General features: G+C 36.0%; 1 protein-coding gene and 1 non-coding gene across 3 annotated transcripts in view; one reads left to right on the top strand and one right to left on the bottom strand.

The window, feature by feature from the left end:
• NIPBL (NIPBL cohesin loading factor) overlaps positions 1 to 13,069 on the bottom strand; it is a 228,890-nt gene that overhangs the window by 158,970 nt on the left and 56,851 nt on the right. The window lies entirely within an intron of this gene.
• On the top strand, positions 7,141 to 7,273 carry LOC142442193 (small nucleolar RNA SNORA42/SNORA80 family). Its single transcript, XR_012783422.1, has one exon. It is a non-coding gene; the product is annotated as a small nucleolar RNA SNORA42/SNORA80 family (small nucleolar RNA).

The raw sequence follows: 13,069 nt of genomic DNA, 5'->3' as shown, positions 1-13,069 counted from the left end.
AGCTCTATACTCTCTAATATTTAAAAAGAATAATTCTATGGATGTATACTTCACATCTACAATTTAACAGTTCAATCATATTAAAATTTATACACTTGCCACCACAATCAATTTCAGAATTTTCCAGAAATTCTCTTCTTATACTCATTATTTTAGTTCCCCATTTCCCCATATCTTCCCTGCCATACCCTTCGGCAATTATCAATCCAGTTAATGTCTACATAGATCTACCTATCCTGATTTCATATAAAGAAAATCATACAAAATGCAATCCAGAATCAAACAAAAACCAACAATGACTACACAAAACAGGAAAATATCAAGAAGCAGAAAATATTAAAAACTGAACTTTAACTTTTTAACCTAACTATATTTGTCATAATTAACTTTACAAGGTTCTCTCGTCTCATAGCAAGACTATTCATATTCCTGACTATGGTCAGAGAATGGCATGGTTGGCCTGGAAAGCATGCTAAATAAAGTTATAAAATCACAAAGGCAAATACTGAGGCCCCTACTATAAGGATAAAGACCAATATGAAGGCAGACTACAGCTCTCAGGTCATGTAATCTTCTAATCCTGTCTCCCAAGCAATGTGGTAGAGAGAATTGCCTAGAGCCAATGAACCATCTATCACCCCTGCATATGTATAGCTTAAAAACCACATCAACAGAAGGGAGAAGACCTTTCAGTTGCTGCCATACAACATTATGCTAAAGCCACCCCAAATCAACAGTCTACAAGAATGAAGGTGAAACTTACTGGAAATTCAAGTCAAGATGCGGGGGAGGGCATGTAAGTCTTGGAGAAAGCAATTACATTTATGTTGGTGGAGGAGCAACCTACCACAGGGGGAGGGGGGGTAGGTGGATGGATGTTGCTTGATAATACTTAAATAAAACTCAAGCGGAGAATATACCCAGTACTATGTTACTAATTGGGTACTTTTGACCTAGTTTCTATCCAGTCCCTGCTGACCCAGGCAGAGTGTTATAGACTACTGGGACTGTCCTTTCAAGATGCACAACATCCTTCATAAGCCACACCAGAAGGATTTGCTGTGGAAGTCCCGCTAAGTGAACTGGGTTTTGCCTCAAACTTACCTGCAGCAGACTTGAGGAATCACCATACTCCATTGGAATAAGGCGGAAATGTGAGAGAAAAACCAAATGATTGCTATCCCAAGGTTATGGGCGGTTGTTGAACTTTGGCTCAGGGCTCTTGCTTTAAGAGTGTCAAATGAATGGTGGCTGGAGACTAGGGCATATTTACGATTTTCATTCCCTCCTTGCTTTCTTATGACATACATTAATCTAGGAGGCATGGTTCTGCCTTTGTAAATGAGTGTTACTGAAAGCTTTATACTATCTCTACTTTATTAGTACTTCAAGAACAGAATCGTATCTCAATTTTGTTTTTGTGATCTTCCACTGTAATCACTGCTATCACAATGCTGGTCCTATAGATTCATGCTGCCCTTGGTAGTTTTTTGCCACCAAGGCAATTTTGAGTCACGGTGACACCACGTGTACAGAGAACTAGATTAAGTAGGAATTTTAGAAGTAGACAACCAGGACCATCTTTTGAGGCTCCTATGGGTGAGCTCGAATTGCTAACCTTTCAGCTAATAGCTGAATAGTTGGCAGTAACTATTTGTATCATCCAAAGAATCCATTATGGATTAGTAGGTTTAACTGAAAGAAAAATAAGTGGGAAAAAGCTAGAGATCATTTTAGAGGAAAAAACTCAAGGCTTAATGCCATAGAACATTAGACTAAAGGGTGTGAAATCTGGGTAAAATTTATAAAAATGACACCAGGGAGTTATTATTGAACATAAACCAAAGTATAAACTATGATCTACACATATCATGCTTATATTACCAGCCTTACATTTGTTTTTATTAGGGAATCACACTTCTATTATCTTTTGTCTATTTTATAAAGACTGTTACTTAAAAAGGTAGAAGTAAACGTCTGTACAAATTAGAATATTGAAATACTTGAGAAAACCTAGTAATAAAAACCATAACTGATCCATAAAGTTATCTATTAATTGTAAATGCCCAAGATAAACTGCATCACTTGATTAAGGGATGATAACAAAACTCATGTAGTATATCTGCCTTGAATAAAATGAAATACTAGTTTTCACTACTAGTTTTTGAACCTGCAAGTTAAAATATGCTCAGACTTACATACGATTATTTCAACTTACTGTCTAGTATTAAACCTAATATATAAATTGGTTTTCCTTTCTGAAATCATATAAAATTCTCATTGCTCTAAAATCAAAGCCCAGATATGAAAAATACCTCCATTGCTATCTCATTACTCAATAAGGGGTGGATAAGTGTTTTCTTTTAAAAATTATTTTGGAATAAATTTACATTTATAGTTTTTATATGCACTTTATTCAGTTTGCCCTGCTATTATCTTTTTTTTTGCCCTGCTATTATCTTATATCTAAAATATTAGCAACTTAATTAAAATCTTTGTTTCATTCTGAATTCCCCACATCAATTTTAAAGCACTCCCCCCTGGTGGATAAATTGCCTTTAAGATGAGTTCTAGTGCTCCCTTGCCCATCCCCTCTTCACTATTTACTCCTGAAATTCCCTTTGCCCTCCTACCAACCACCCCACCCTTGCATATCCTATACACCCTTGCATATCCTATACACCCTTGTATATCCTATACACCCTTGCATATCCTATACACCCTTGTATATCCTATACACCCTTGTATATCCTATATACCCTTGTATATCCTATACACCCTTGCATACCCTATACACCCTTGTATACCCTATACACCCTTGTATACCCTATACACCCTTGTATATCCTATACACCCTTGTATATCCTATACACCCTTGCATATCCTATACACCCTTGTATACCCTATACACCCTTGTATACCCTATACACCCTTGTATACCCTATACACCCTTGTATATCCTATACACCCTTGTATATCCTATACACCCTTGCATACCCTATACACCCTTGCATATCCTATACACTCTTGCATATCCTATACACCCTTGTATATCCTATACACCCTTGTATACCCTATACACCCTTGTATATCCTATACACCCTTGCATACCCTATACACCCTTGCATACCCTATACACCCTTGCATATCCTATACACCCTTGTATATCCTATACACCCTTGTATCAGTTATTATCATTATGCTTCCACTCCCCCCGTGCTTCACAGTTGGTACACCCAAGAGAAAACAAGTTAAATATTTCTACAGATACCTTTAACCAACTAGAATCACAGAATTTTGAAAGTAGGAGAGACTGATGTTGACGAGTCCAACGTCAATTATATGTAAAGATAAATAAAATAATATTTATAAAAAGTTTCTTGGGAACAGCAATATGGAGAAATACCATATGGCCAGTGTAATAGGGAGAGTGGTAGTTTATATTAACCATGAAATGTAAAATTTACAAACTAGCAGAATTCAACATAGGTTCTGATACCTTATTTAGCCAGGTACCTATTCTACTGATTAACGCTGACAGTAACAGTTAACTACATTTGATTGTACACAGGGTTGCTATGAGTAAGAACTGATTCAATAGCACCTAATACCACCACCACGGCCCTGATGGATACAACACTGGAACAAATAATGTAACTTAGAAAGAATGATCAATATATATAAAATTTAAGATTATCTGGAAAACAATATTTTATTTAACTTCGTACTACCATTCTAAAGAGCACCGGTGGAACAACGGTTAAGTACTGCTAACCAATCAGAGGCCTTTCTGTGGGAGTCAGAAGTGGCAGTCAACTTCCGTAAAAATTACAGGCAATCTTGGAAATCTTATGGAGCAGTTCTACTCTGTCTTTACTCTGAGTGAGAATCAGCTCAATGACACCAGATTTTTAAATGGGCACCATTCTAAACCTAATCTATTTTATCCCTCAATAGAAGGAGCATTTTTTTCATTACTGTTAGGATAAAAATTCAACTATACAAGTAGATTGTGCTAGATTAAACATAATATAATCCCTACAGCAACCTCTAACAAAATAACTAAACAAAACCCAGAGAAATTTAAATGGAATACTAAAAGAATAGCTATTTAACATAAAAGGTAATAAAATTTTAAAGTAAAGTGGTTGATATAAATCTGATCATATAAATAATCACATTAAATGGCGACAGTAAACACATACGTCAAAAGGCACTGTCATACGGAAAGGTAAAGATGTCCAATGGGATAAAAATATAAAGGCTCAACTACATACAAATACCAAACAAAAGAATAGATTCAAAGACATGGATAGGTTGTAAATAAGAGATTACATAAATATATATATATTCCATGAAAACAGTAAAAATTAAAAGGCTGGAGTAGCTATATCAATATCAGATCAGATAAAATACTTTAATAATATATAACTAGTGACAGAGATGCTTCATAAAGAGAAAAATCAATATAACGGAAAGATAAAATGTATCATACTTAAGTACCAAACCAAGCCTATTGCTATCAAGCCAATTCAGACTAGTAATAACCCCATGTTTATACACTAGAACTGCTTTATAGAGCTTTTTGCTACTCAGAAACATGTTTTTCTTCTAAGGTGCTTCTGGGTGGGTTTGATCCTGCCAGTGTTTCGGTACTGGAGCCACATAAGGGCTTCCCAACAACAAAACCAAACTCAATGCCATCAAGTTGATTCTGACGCGTAATGAAGGAAAGGTAAAACTGTCCCTGTGGGTTTGCAAGCTGTAACTCTTCATGTGGAGGGTCTTCCTAATAACAGAGTGGCCAAAGTAAAAGGGGCTGAACTGAGAAAATGAAAGATGAAAGAGGCAATTCAACAATAACAATCGAAAACGTCACTTTGCATTCTTATTTATTATAATTAATATAACTGGTAGAGAGAGACTAGAGAAAAAGCAAGATGTAAAAGACTCGAACAACACTATTAAGCATCAAGAACTAACTTACACTTACAGAACAGTCTAAGCAACATTTCAGATACACTTGGCATTTCTTTTAAAGCATACACAAAATACCATATATACTCGAATATAAGCCGACCCGGGTATAAGCCGAGATACCTAATTATTACCTGGGAAACCAGAAAAACTGATTGACTCGAGTAGAAGCCTAGGGTGGAAAATGCAGAAGCTATTGGTGAGTTTCAATAATCAAAACAAATGAAAATAAAATTACTAAAAATTGAGACAGTGGGGCAATGTATTTAAATATTTATTTAAAATAAAAAACATAAATCAAAGGACAAGTCATTTAACATTAGTAAACCAGCACAGTAAGTGGAAAATAGGTTCAACAATAAGGTATCAACAATGATACCTTAAGAGTACTATTCCCTGAGCTCAATCAGCAACCAAGCTAAAATGTAAAGAGTTAAAATCCTTCAAAACTGGATTCCTCATCATCATCCGTATCCCAATGCAGAGCTTCAACTGCTGTGAGGTCATCATAGACGCTGTCCTCACTGAGATCGCCGTCATCACCATCACTGCTGTCATTTTCATACAAAGCGCAGTCTTCACTGCCATCCACAGCATTACTAATACTACATTTCTGGAAGGCATATCACACCATGTCTTCTGGAATGTCTTCCCATGCATCTCAACCCCACTTTGCTATTAACTCTATGTCAGGCTTCATGAGATTTCCTGCTTTTGTTAATGGGACTTGACCAGATAATATCCATTCATGCCACATCCTTCGCACAGGGTCTTTAAAAGGCTTATTCAAAGGTACACGTCATAGGATGGCTCTGATTGGTTAGATGTGAGTAAACAAACATCCAAAGCCCTGCAGTGTCAGCGGGGCTTTGAATGAACAGCGGAGAAACTGCAATCACCCGCGAGATAACGGGTGATCATTCAGATACCTCGGTGGGGGTGCCCCAGTGAGATGTTACACCTCACTGGGGTACCACTGACCCGTGTATAAGCCGAACCCAGTTTTCCAGCACATTTTTTGTGCTGAAAAATTTGGCTTATACACGAGTATATAAGGTAGTCTCCAAAATGATCATATGCTGGGCTATAGAACAAACAAACAGCAATACATTTATGATTGAGATAATAAAAAGTATGTTCCCTGATAACAGCAGAATGAAATTAAAGGATCCCTAACAGAAAGACACCTTAGGACATCCATCGGTCAAAGAAGAAATCATAGGGGAAATTAGGTATTTTGAATAGAAAAAAAATGAAAATACAACATATAATTTATGAGATGCAGATAAGAAAATGTAGGAAAATTTGTAGGTATAAATGTGGATAACAGAAAGGAATAGTTTCAACTCAATAACCTAATCTTCCACACTTTAAGAAGGTAGAGAGAAAAAAGGAAATAAAATTCAAAGCAAGGAACAGGAAAATATAATTAGAGATCAATGAAACAGAAAAACAAGAGAAATATCAGTACAATTTAAAAATAAGTTCTATGAAAAAGATGAACAAAATTGCTAAGTCTTTTGGTTAGGGATGGAGGGTGGGGGGAGTGCAGAACTCTGGCAGCAAAATGATTTAAGTATCAGTAGGTAACCAAAGGTCACCTGCATCTCAGAGGGAAACAGACCTGGTGACTTGCTGTCATAACGAAAACCCTGGGAGGCAGTTGTACTCTTTCAAATGGAGTCGTAAACAGCCAATATAAGATGAGATAGTAACAGCAACTAGATAGAAGACCAAGGAAATATGAGAAGGAAGTGCACAGATAATCTAAGTCAGGAAGTAGAGAGGGAAAATCACTACCAAGCCTTTAGAAATAAAAGGATCAAATTCAACTTTACAGCAACAAATTGACAACTTACATTAAGAACAAATTCCTAGAAAGATAAAATCACCAGAACTTATTCAGAAGAAATACAAAACCTGAATAGATATTTATCAAATAAGGAAATTAAACTGTTAATTTAAAATCTTTCCAAAGAAAAGCTCATGGTGCTTTTATTGATAGAGCTCATGCAACATATAGGAAGAAGTAACAAAAGTGCTTCACAAATTGTTTCAGAACATAGAGGAACACTTTCTGACTCTGCAACCAGTCATTCCAAAGTCAACCAAAGAAAAAACATGACAAATGAAAAAGCAAAAGATAAAAATCCTTAACAAAATGTTAGTAAATTGTTTGTGGCAGGTCCGATCCCATGGGCCTCTCACCGTATCCCATGCGAAAGCAAACTGTCACCCGGAACCATTGCCTGGCTTTACCCCTTGGGCTTCAGGCACTGAAGTGGGTTGCATTGTGGGAAAAAAATTAGTAAATTGAATTTACAGCATTTAAAAAAGATTATGAATTATGACCAAGTGGCATTTATCCTGAGATACTAGAGTGGGTAAATATCTCAAGATCAATAAATGGAAAAGACCATATTAACAATGAGCAAAAAAACCACAGGATATTTAAATAGATGCAGAGAGAGCACTAGATAAGATCTAATGTCCATTTATGCTTAAAAAAATGGGAACTGATAATAAGACGCTCACGACACTCACTCACTCACTCACTCACTCACTCACTCACTCACTCACTCACTCACTCACTCACTCACTCACACTGCAGGGCGAGGGTGAACTGCCCAGTGGGTTTCCAAGACTGTAAACCACTCGGCCAGCAGCACCATGGAGAGCAGAAAGACTCATCTTTCTCCTGAGGAGCAGCTGGTGGTTTCAAACTGCTGCTCTTAAAGTGAACAGCTCAACTTCTAACAATTATGCCACTAGGGCTCCTGGATACTGGTAATACAACCTGATAAATACAAAGAGTCTGCAGCTAACTTCATATTCAGGAGTCCTTAGGTGCCATAAACAGCTAAGTGCTCACCTACTAGCCAAACGGTTAGCAGTTCATATGCACTCAGATGTTTCTTGAAAGAAAGGCATGACAATCTACTTACAAAATGGTCACAGCCTTGAAAACCCTATAAGGGAGTTCTACTCTGGAAACAAGGGATCCAAGTTGGAATCAATTAGATGGAAACTAACCATGAATGCTTTATGAAGTTTAATGACAAAGGCTGTGCCCCACAGATGATGAAAAAAAAACCAAACAGGAATATCTATTCTGATAACTCCTAGCAAACAGCACTATAACACAATAATAAATAAAACCTATGTGCAAGGATTAAAAGCTTAAATTATGGCATCTAAAAGAAAAATGCAACAGAAATATTGGGTTAGGCACCAAACCCACAACACCAAAAAGATATAAAATATAAAATTGGTAAGTTGGTCGTGAATAAAACGCATAAGACTTGTGCTTCTAAAGACACCAATAACAAAATGAGAAGGCACACCAAAGACGGGGAAAAATATCAGGAAATTCTCATCTCTGATAAAGGACATATTTAAAATATAGATGAACTCTCACAACTCAAGTAAGACAATCAACTCAATTTTTAAAATGGACAAGGCTTGACTGAATAGATAACTTACCAAAGAAGACATATGAATGGCTAATAAACACATTAAAAAAAGGATCAGTCATTTAGAAACAAAACACCTCTTACTGCCATGTGGTTGATTTCAAGTTACAGTGACCATAAAGGACAGAACAGCAGTGCTTCCGTTAGGTGTCTGAGACTTGCTCCGGAAGAGCAGCTGGTTTTTGAGCTGTTACTTTATAGTTAGTCGCTCAATGCTTAGCCCATTATAATACCATGGCTTCTTAAATTAGTCATTAGAAAGATGAAAATCAAAACGAGATACCATGATGCAACCCACTCTATTGGCTTATCATCAAGCAGACAATCTTGAGTGTTAGTGAGGATGTGGGGGAAACGGTCCCTCATACTGATGGTAGGAATATAAAATAGGATGGTCATTTCAGAACGTAGTTTGGCAGTTTCTGAAAAAGACTCATGAATTTGTCTATAATGTTAAAAACACTATTATTCATAACCTATAAGTGTTTCGAATTTTTACCCATCAGCAAAAGGGTAAACAAAATATGGTTTAACAGTACAAGGAAATATCATTCTACAATAAAAAAGTAGGACATAATGGTACATTTTACCAAAACAAACATTATGCTCAAATAACATTATGATAAGTCAAAGTTGTGAAATGTACTGAGGCTATATGTGATAGAATTCCTTTTAGAAAAAACTACAGAAAAATGAGGAAAACAAAAGCAGATTAGTAGTTGCCTGGGCCTGAGAAAATTGTGTGTGTGTGTGGGGGGGGGGGGGATGGAAAAACTCTAAACATGGATGTTTGTGATTACACAACTCGAGAAATTAATAAAATCAGTGAATTGTATACTTATAATTGGTAAGTTTCATATCATGTAAATTAGACCTCAATGAAGCTAATAAAAATTCTAATTTTAATTTAGTGATATTAATCTTTTGTTAACTAAATAATGTCCTTAGTTCAGTTTTTTCTTCAAAAGATAACAATACACAATTTTTAATGATCTGAGAATGCAAACAAAACCACTATGATTTGGTGATATTATTTAGTTCTAACTTGCACTTGACGAAAATGTCTTATTAGGAATAAGGAAAGCAATCATGTTATTTAAGTAAGCTTACACATACTGTCTGTCACCTACATGTAGTTAAAGACTATTTCCCTTACTGTAGGATGGCAGTTTAATTAAATATAATGACGCTGTTTTGAATAGAATCACTGATGAGTAGAAAAGCATCTTATAAATCACCTAGCCCAATTCCTTTGTTTTACAAATAAGAGGAAGCAAAGACATAAATTGATGTGCTTAAGTTCACACCTTGAAAGTTAGCTCAATGCTTTTCCATCTCTTGACTTTCCTGGTTTTCCATGCCGACTGATTTTATTGAAAAGTGGTAGATGATTGAGCACAATCAAAAGGAAAATATCTAGACAACAGCTAAGATGACTAATTTCTATGAACTAACATCTTGAAACACCAAATTGCTATTTTTTTATTCCGCAAAAAGGGGCATTTTTGAAAGCTCTTTATATATTTATTTCTTATTCAGCACTCAAACTCTCTCCAGAAACTAAGAACTAATCTAATTCAGTAATGGGAGAAACTGAAGCTCAAAATAGTTAATTTGCTAAACACATGCTTAGAAAGCTTGTGATGTGAAACATTTTAAAGATTAAATTTATATGATTTCAAAATCCATGCTCATTTTCCCACACTGCTTTCCAGTTGCCTAATGTTGTGGTCTCCCATAATTTGAGAAATAATACCTTTTGGTTAATTTTTTTTGTCCTTATACCTCTAATAATACACAAATTATGCTTATTGGTTTTTGTAAAAGTAAAAAATAGACATGTTTAAGGATTAACATTTAAAAAAAGTCCAGAGGTTTAAACGGACTTTTTACATGGAATTAAATTACTTTGCACAGTTGTAGTTGCATTTTAAAATGTGACATGTGCTCCTCTATTATGTTAGGGGGGAAATCTAATATTGCTGTTTATCTAAAACTGAATGCCATCCTCTGTTGTAATTTTCTTCTATAGTTGACATTTTACTTGAATTATTCCAAACTATTAATTTCTACATTAAAGCTGAGTTCTATTATTCATATATTCTTCTCCTTATATAGGCTCTTGAAATTGGAAACAAAAAGTTAAGTTCTATAAAAGCTTCATTGTGGATGCTGGTGTTTCCTTCTTAAAAACATTTTTGATAAACTGAAAGTTCTCTATCAAAAAAGTTTACAGAATTTGTTGCTGTTAGATGGCACTGAGTTGATTGTGACTATAAGCAATTCTATTCATGACAGAAAAGGAGCCCCGGTGGCATAATGGTTTCAAGTTGGACTGTGATCCGCAAGGTCCAGAGTTAAAAACCACCAGCAACTGCTCATTGTTATAAAGATAGGGGTTTTTAACTCCCACAAAGTTATAGTCTCAGAAACTTTCAAGAGCAGTTCTCTACCCTGTCATATAGGACAGCTATGAATCTGCAGCTACTCGGTGGCAGGGAGGTGAGGGGGACTTCTAAGTGGGTCACTGACTATGGATCCAAGTAAAATAAAATACCTGACAGCTCCAATCTCTTCTGTTTGTTTTTTTCTTAATAAAGGTGCCGGTGTCATTTGTGGGCCCAGTTGTGAGGATTTTTGTTTTCTTTGTGTTGAGGTATATAATCCATACTGAAGTCTTTGATTTTCCTAAATACTTCAAGTCCTCCTTTCAACAAACAAGGTTGTGCCATCTGAATATCCCAGACTATTAATAAGACTTACTCCAATCCTAATGTTTCATTCTTCTTCACATAGTCCAGCTTCTCAGATTATGGACTCAGCATATTTTTGGATACAGTGAAAAGATACAAACTTGATGCGTAACTTTCTTGATTTTAAACTACCCAGTATCCCTTAGTTTCACTCAAATGACTGCCTTTTGGTCTATATACAGGTAAAGTGTTCTGGAATTCCCATTCTTCACAATGCTACCCTGTTTCCCCGAAAATAAGATACTGTCTTATATTAATTTTTGCTCCCAAAGATGTGCTAGGTCTTATTTTTCCATGAAGAAGAATACGGTACACATTTATTGTTTATTGTTTTATTAAAAGAGACCTCGCACTTCCTGTCTGCTCTGGCTGCACTGCAGCCAACAGTGAGCTGCAGGCGGAACCCGTCGCTACAGTCCAGGGTTACAGTAGCTTCAGGGAGCCTTATTTTCGGGGAGGCCTTATTTTCGGGAATGCCTTATATTTCAGCGAGAGGCAAAACTGTAAGCAGGTCTTATTTTCGGGGGATGTCTTACTTTCGGGGAAATACAGTATTCACAATTTGTTACAATCGACACAAGTCAAATGTTTTTGTATAGCCCATAAATTGGGTTAACTATCTTTCTAGTACTCTCTGCTTTCAGTCAATGTCCAGTAATATCAACACTACATTCTGTATCCTCTTTTGAATCTTGCTTGAATTTCCAGAAGTTCCTTCTTTATATGCTTCTTTAATGATCTGAATTATTTTCAGAAATATTTCACTTGAATGCAATATTAAGGATGTTATTCAATAATTTCCACAATTAGATCGTCTTTCTATGGAATGTGCAAATATGGATCTCTCTTCCAGTCGGTTGGCTATTTTCCAAATTTCTTGTTGTATCCAGTGTTGTACCAGTTAGCTGAAACACCTCAACTTGTATTCCATCAATCCTGGAACTTTGTTTTTCATCAATTCCTTCAGTTCAGTTTGGACTTCTTCCTTCAACACTATCACTACTCCTGAGATGGATAAACAGGACCAATTTTTTTTTGTATAGTAATTCTCAGTCCTTCCATTTTCTTTTGATGCTTCCTGAATCATTCAATATGTAGATAACAAATTCAGAACAACACTGAGAAGAATGGGAATTCCAAAACACCTCACTGTATTCTTCGTGGACCTGTACACAGATCAGGAAGCAGCCATTGGAACAGAACAAGGATACACCAAATGGTTTAAAATGTTAAAAAAAAAAAAAGGTATGTGCTAGGGTTCTATCCTTTCACTACCTTTGTTTGAGCTGTATGCTGAGCACATAGTGAGGTGGACTTGATGAAGAATGTGACATCAGGATCAAAGAAAGCTACTTACCCTAGAAGGCCTCTTAACCATCTGCACAATACAACCTTGCTTACTAAAATCCAAAGGTTTTCTTGATGATGATTCTAGACTATAGTCTTTGATTTCATTTTACCTGAGGGATCCACAATCAACTCTCAAGGAAGCAGCAGTCAAGAAATAAAAAAGGTAATATACTGGGAAAATCTACTGATAAAGACTTTAAAGAGTTAAAGAACAAAGTTAATAACAAGCCATGTTAATTTTTCTAGTCTCATGTGCTTATCTAGGAAATAAATAAGGCAGACCAGAGAACCGATACATTTATAGTATTAAGAAAGAACAAACAAATTTGTCCTGGAGGAAGGACAGCCAGAGTTGTCTTTAGAGAGGAGGATGGTGTGGCTTCATCTCACATGCTGTACACACATCATCAGGAGAGTCCAGCCTTTGGAAGAGGACATCATGTGTAATAAAATAGAGGGTAGGAGAAAACACAGATTGACACAGTGGCTGCAACAGTGGGCTCAAATACAGCAACA

The sequence above is a fragment of the Tenrec ecaudatus genome, chromosome 2 (genome assembly GCF_050624435.1).
Source record: "Tenrec ecaudatus isolate mTenEca1 chromosome 2, mTenEca1.hap1, whole genome shotgun sequence".
In the NCBI taxonomy this organism is placed as follows: domain Eukaryota; kingdom Metazoa; phylum Chordata; class Mammalia; order Afrosoricida; family Tenrecidae; genus Tenrec; species Tenrec ecaudatus.
The sequence above is the reverse complement of the archived record's forward strand: the minus strand, read 5'-3'. Positions and strand labels throughout refer to the sequence as shown.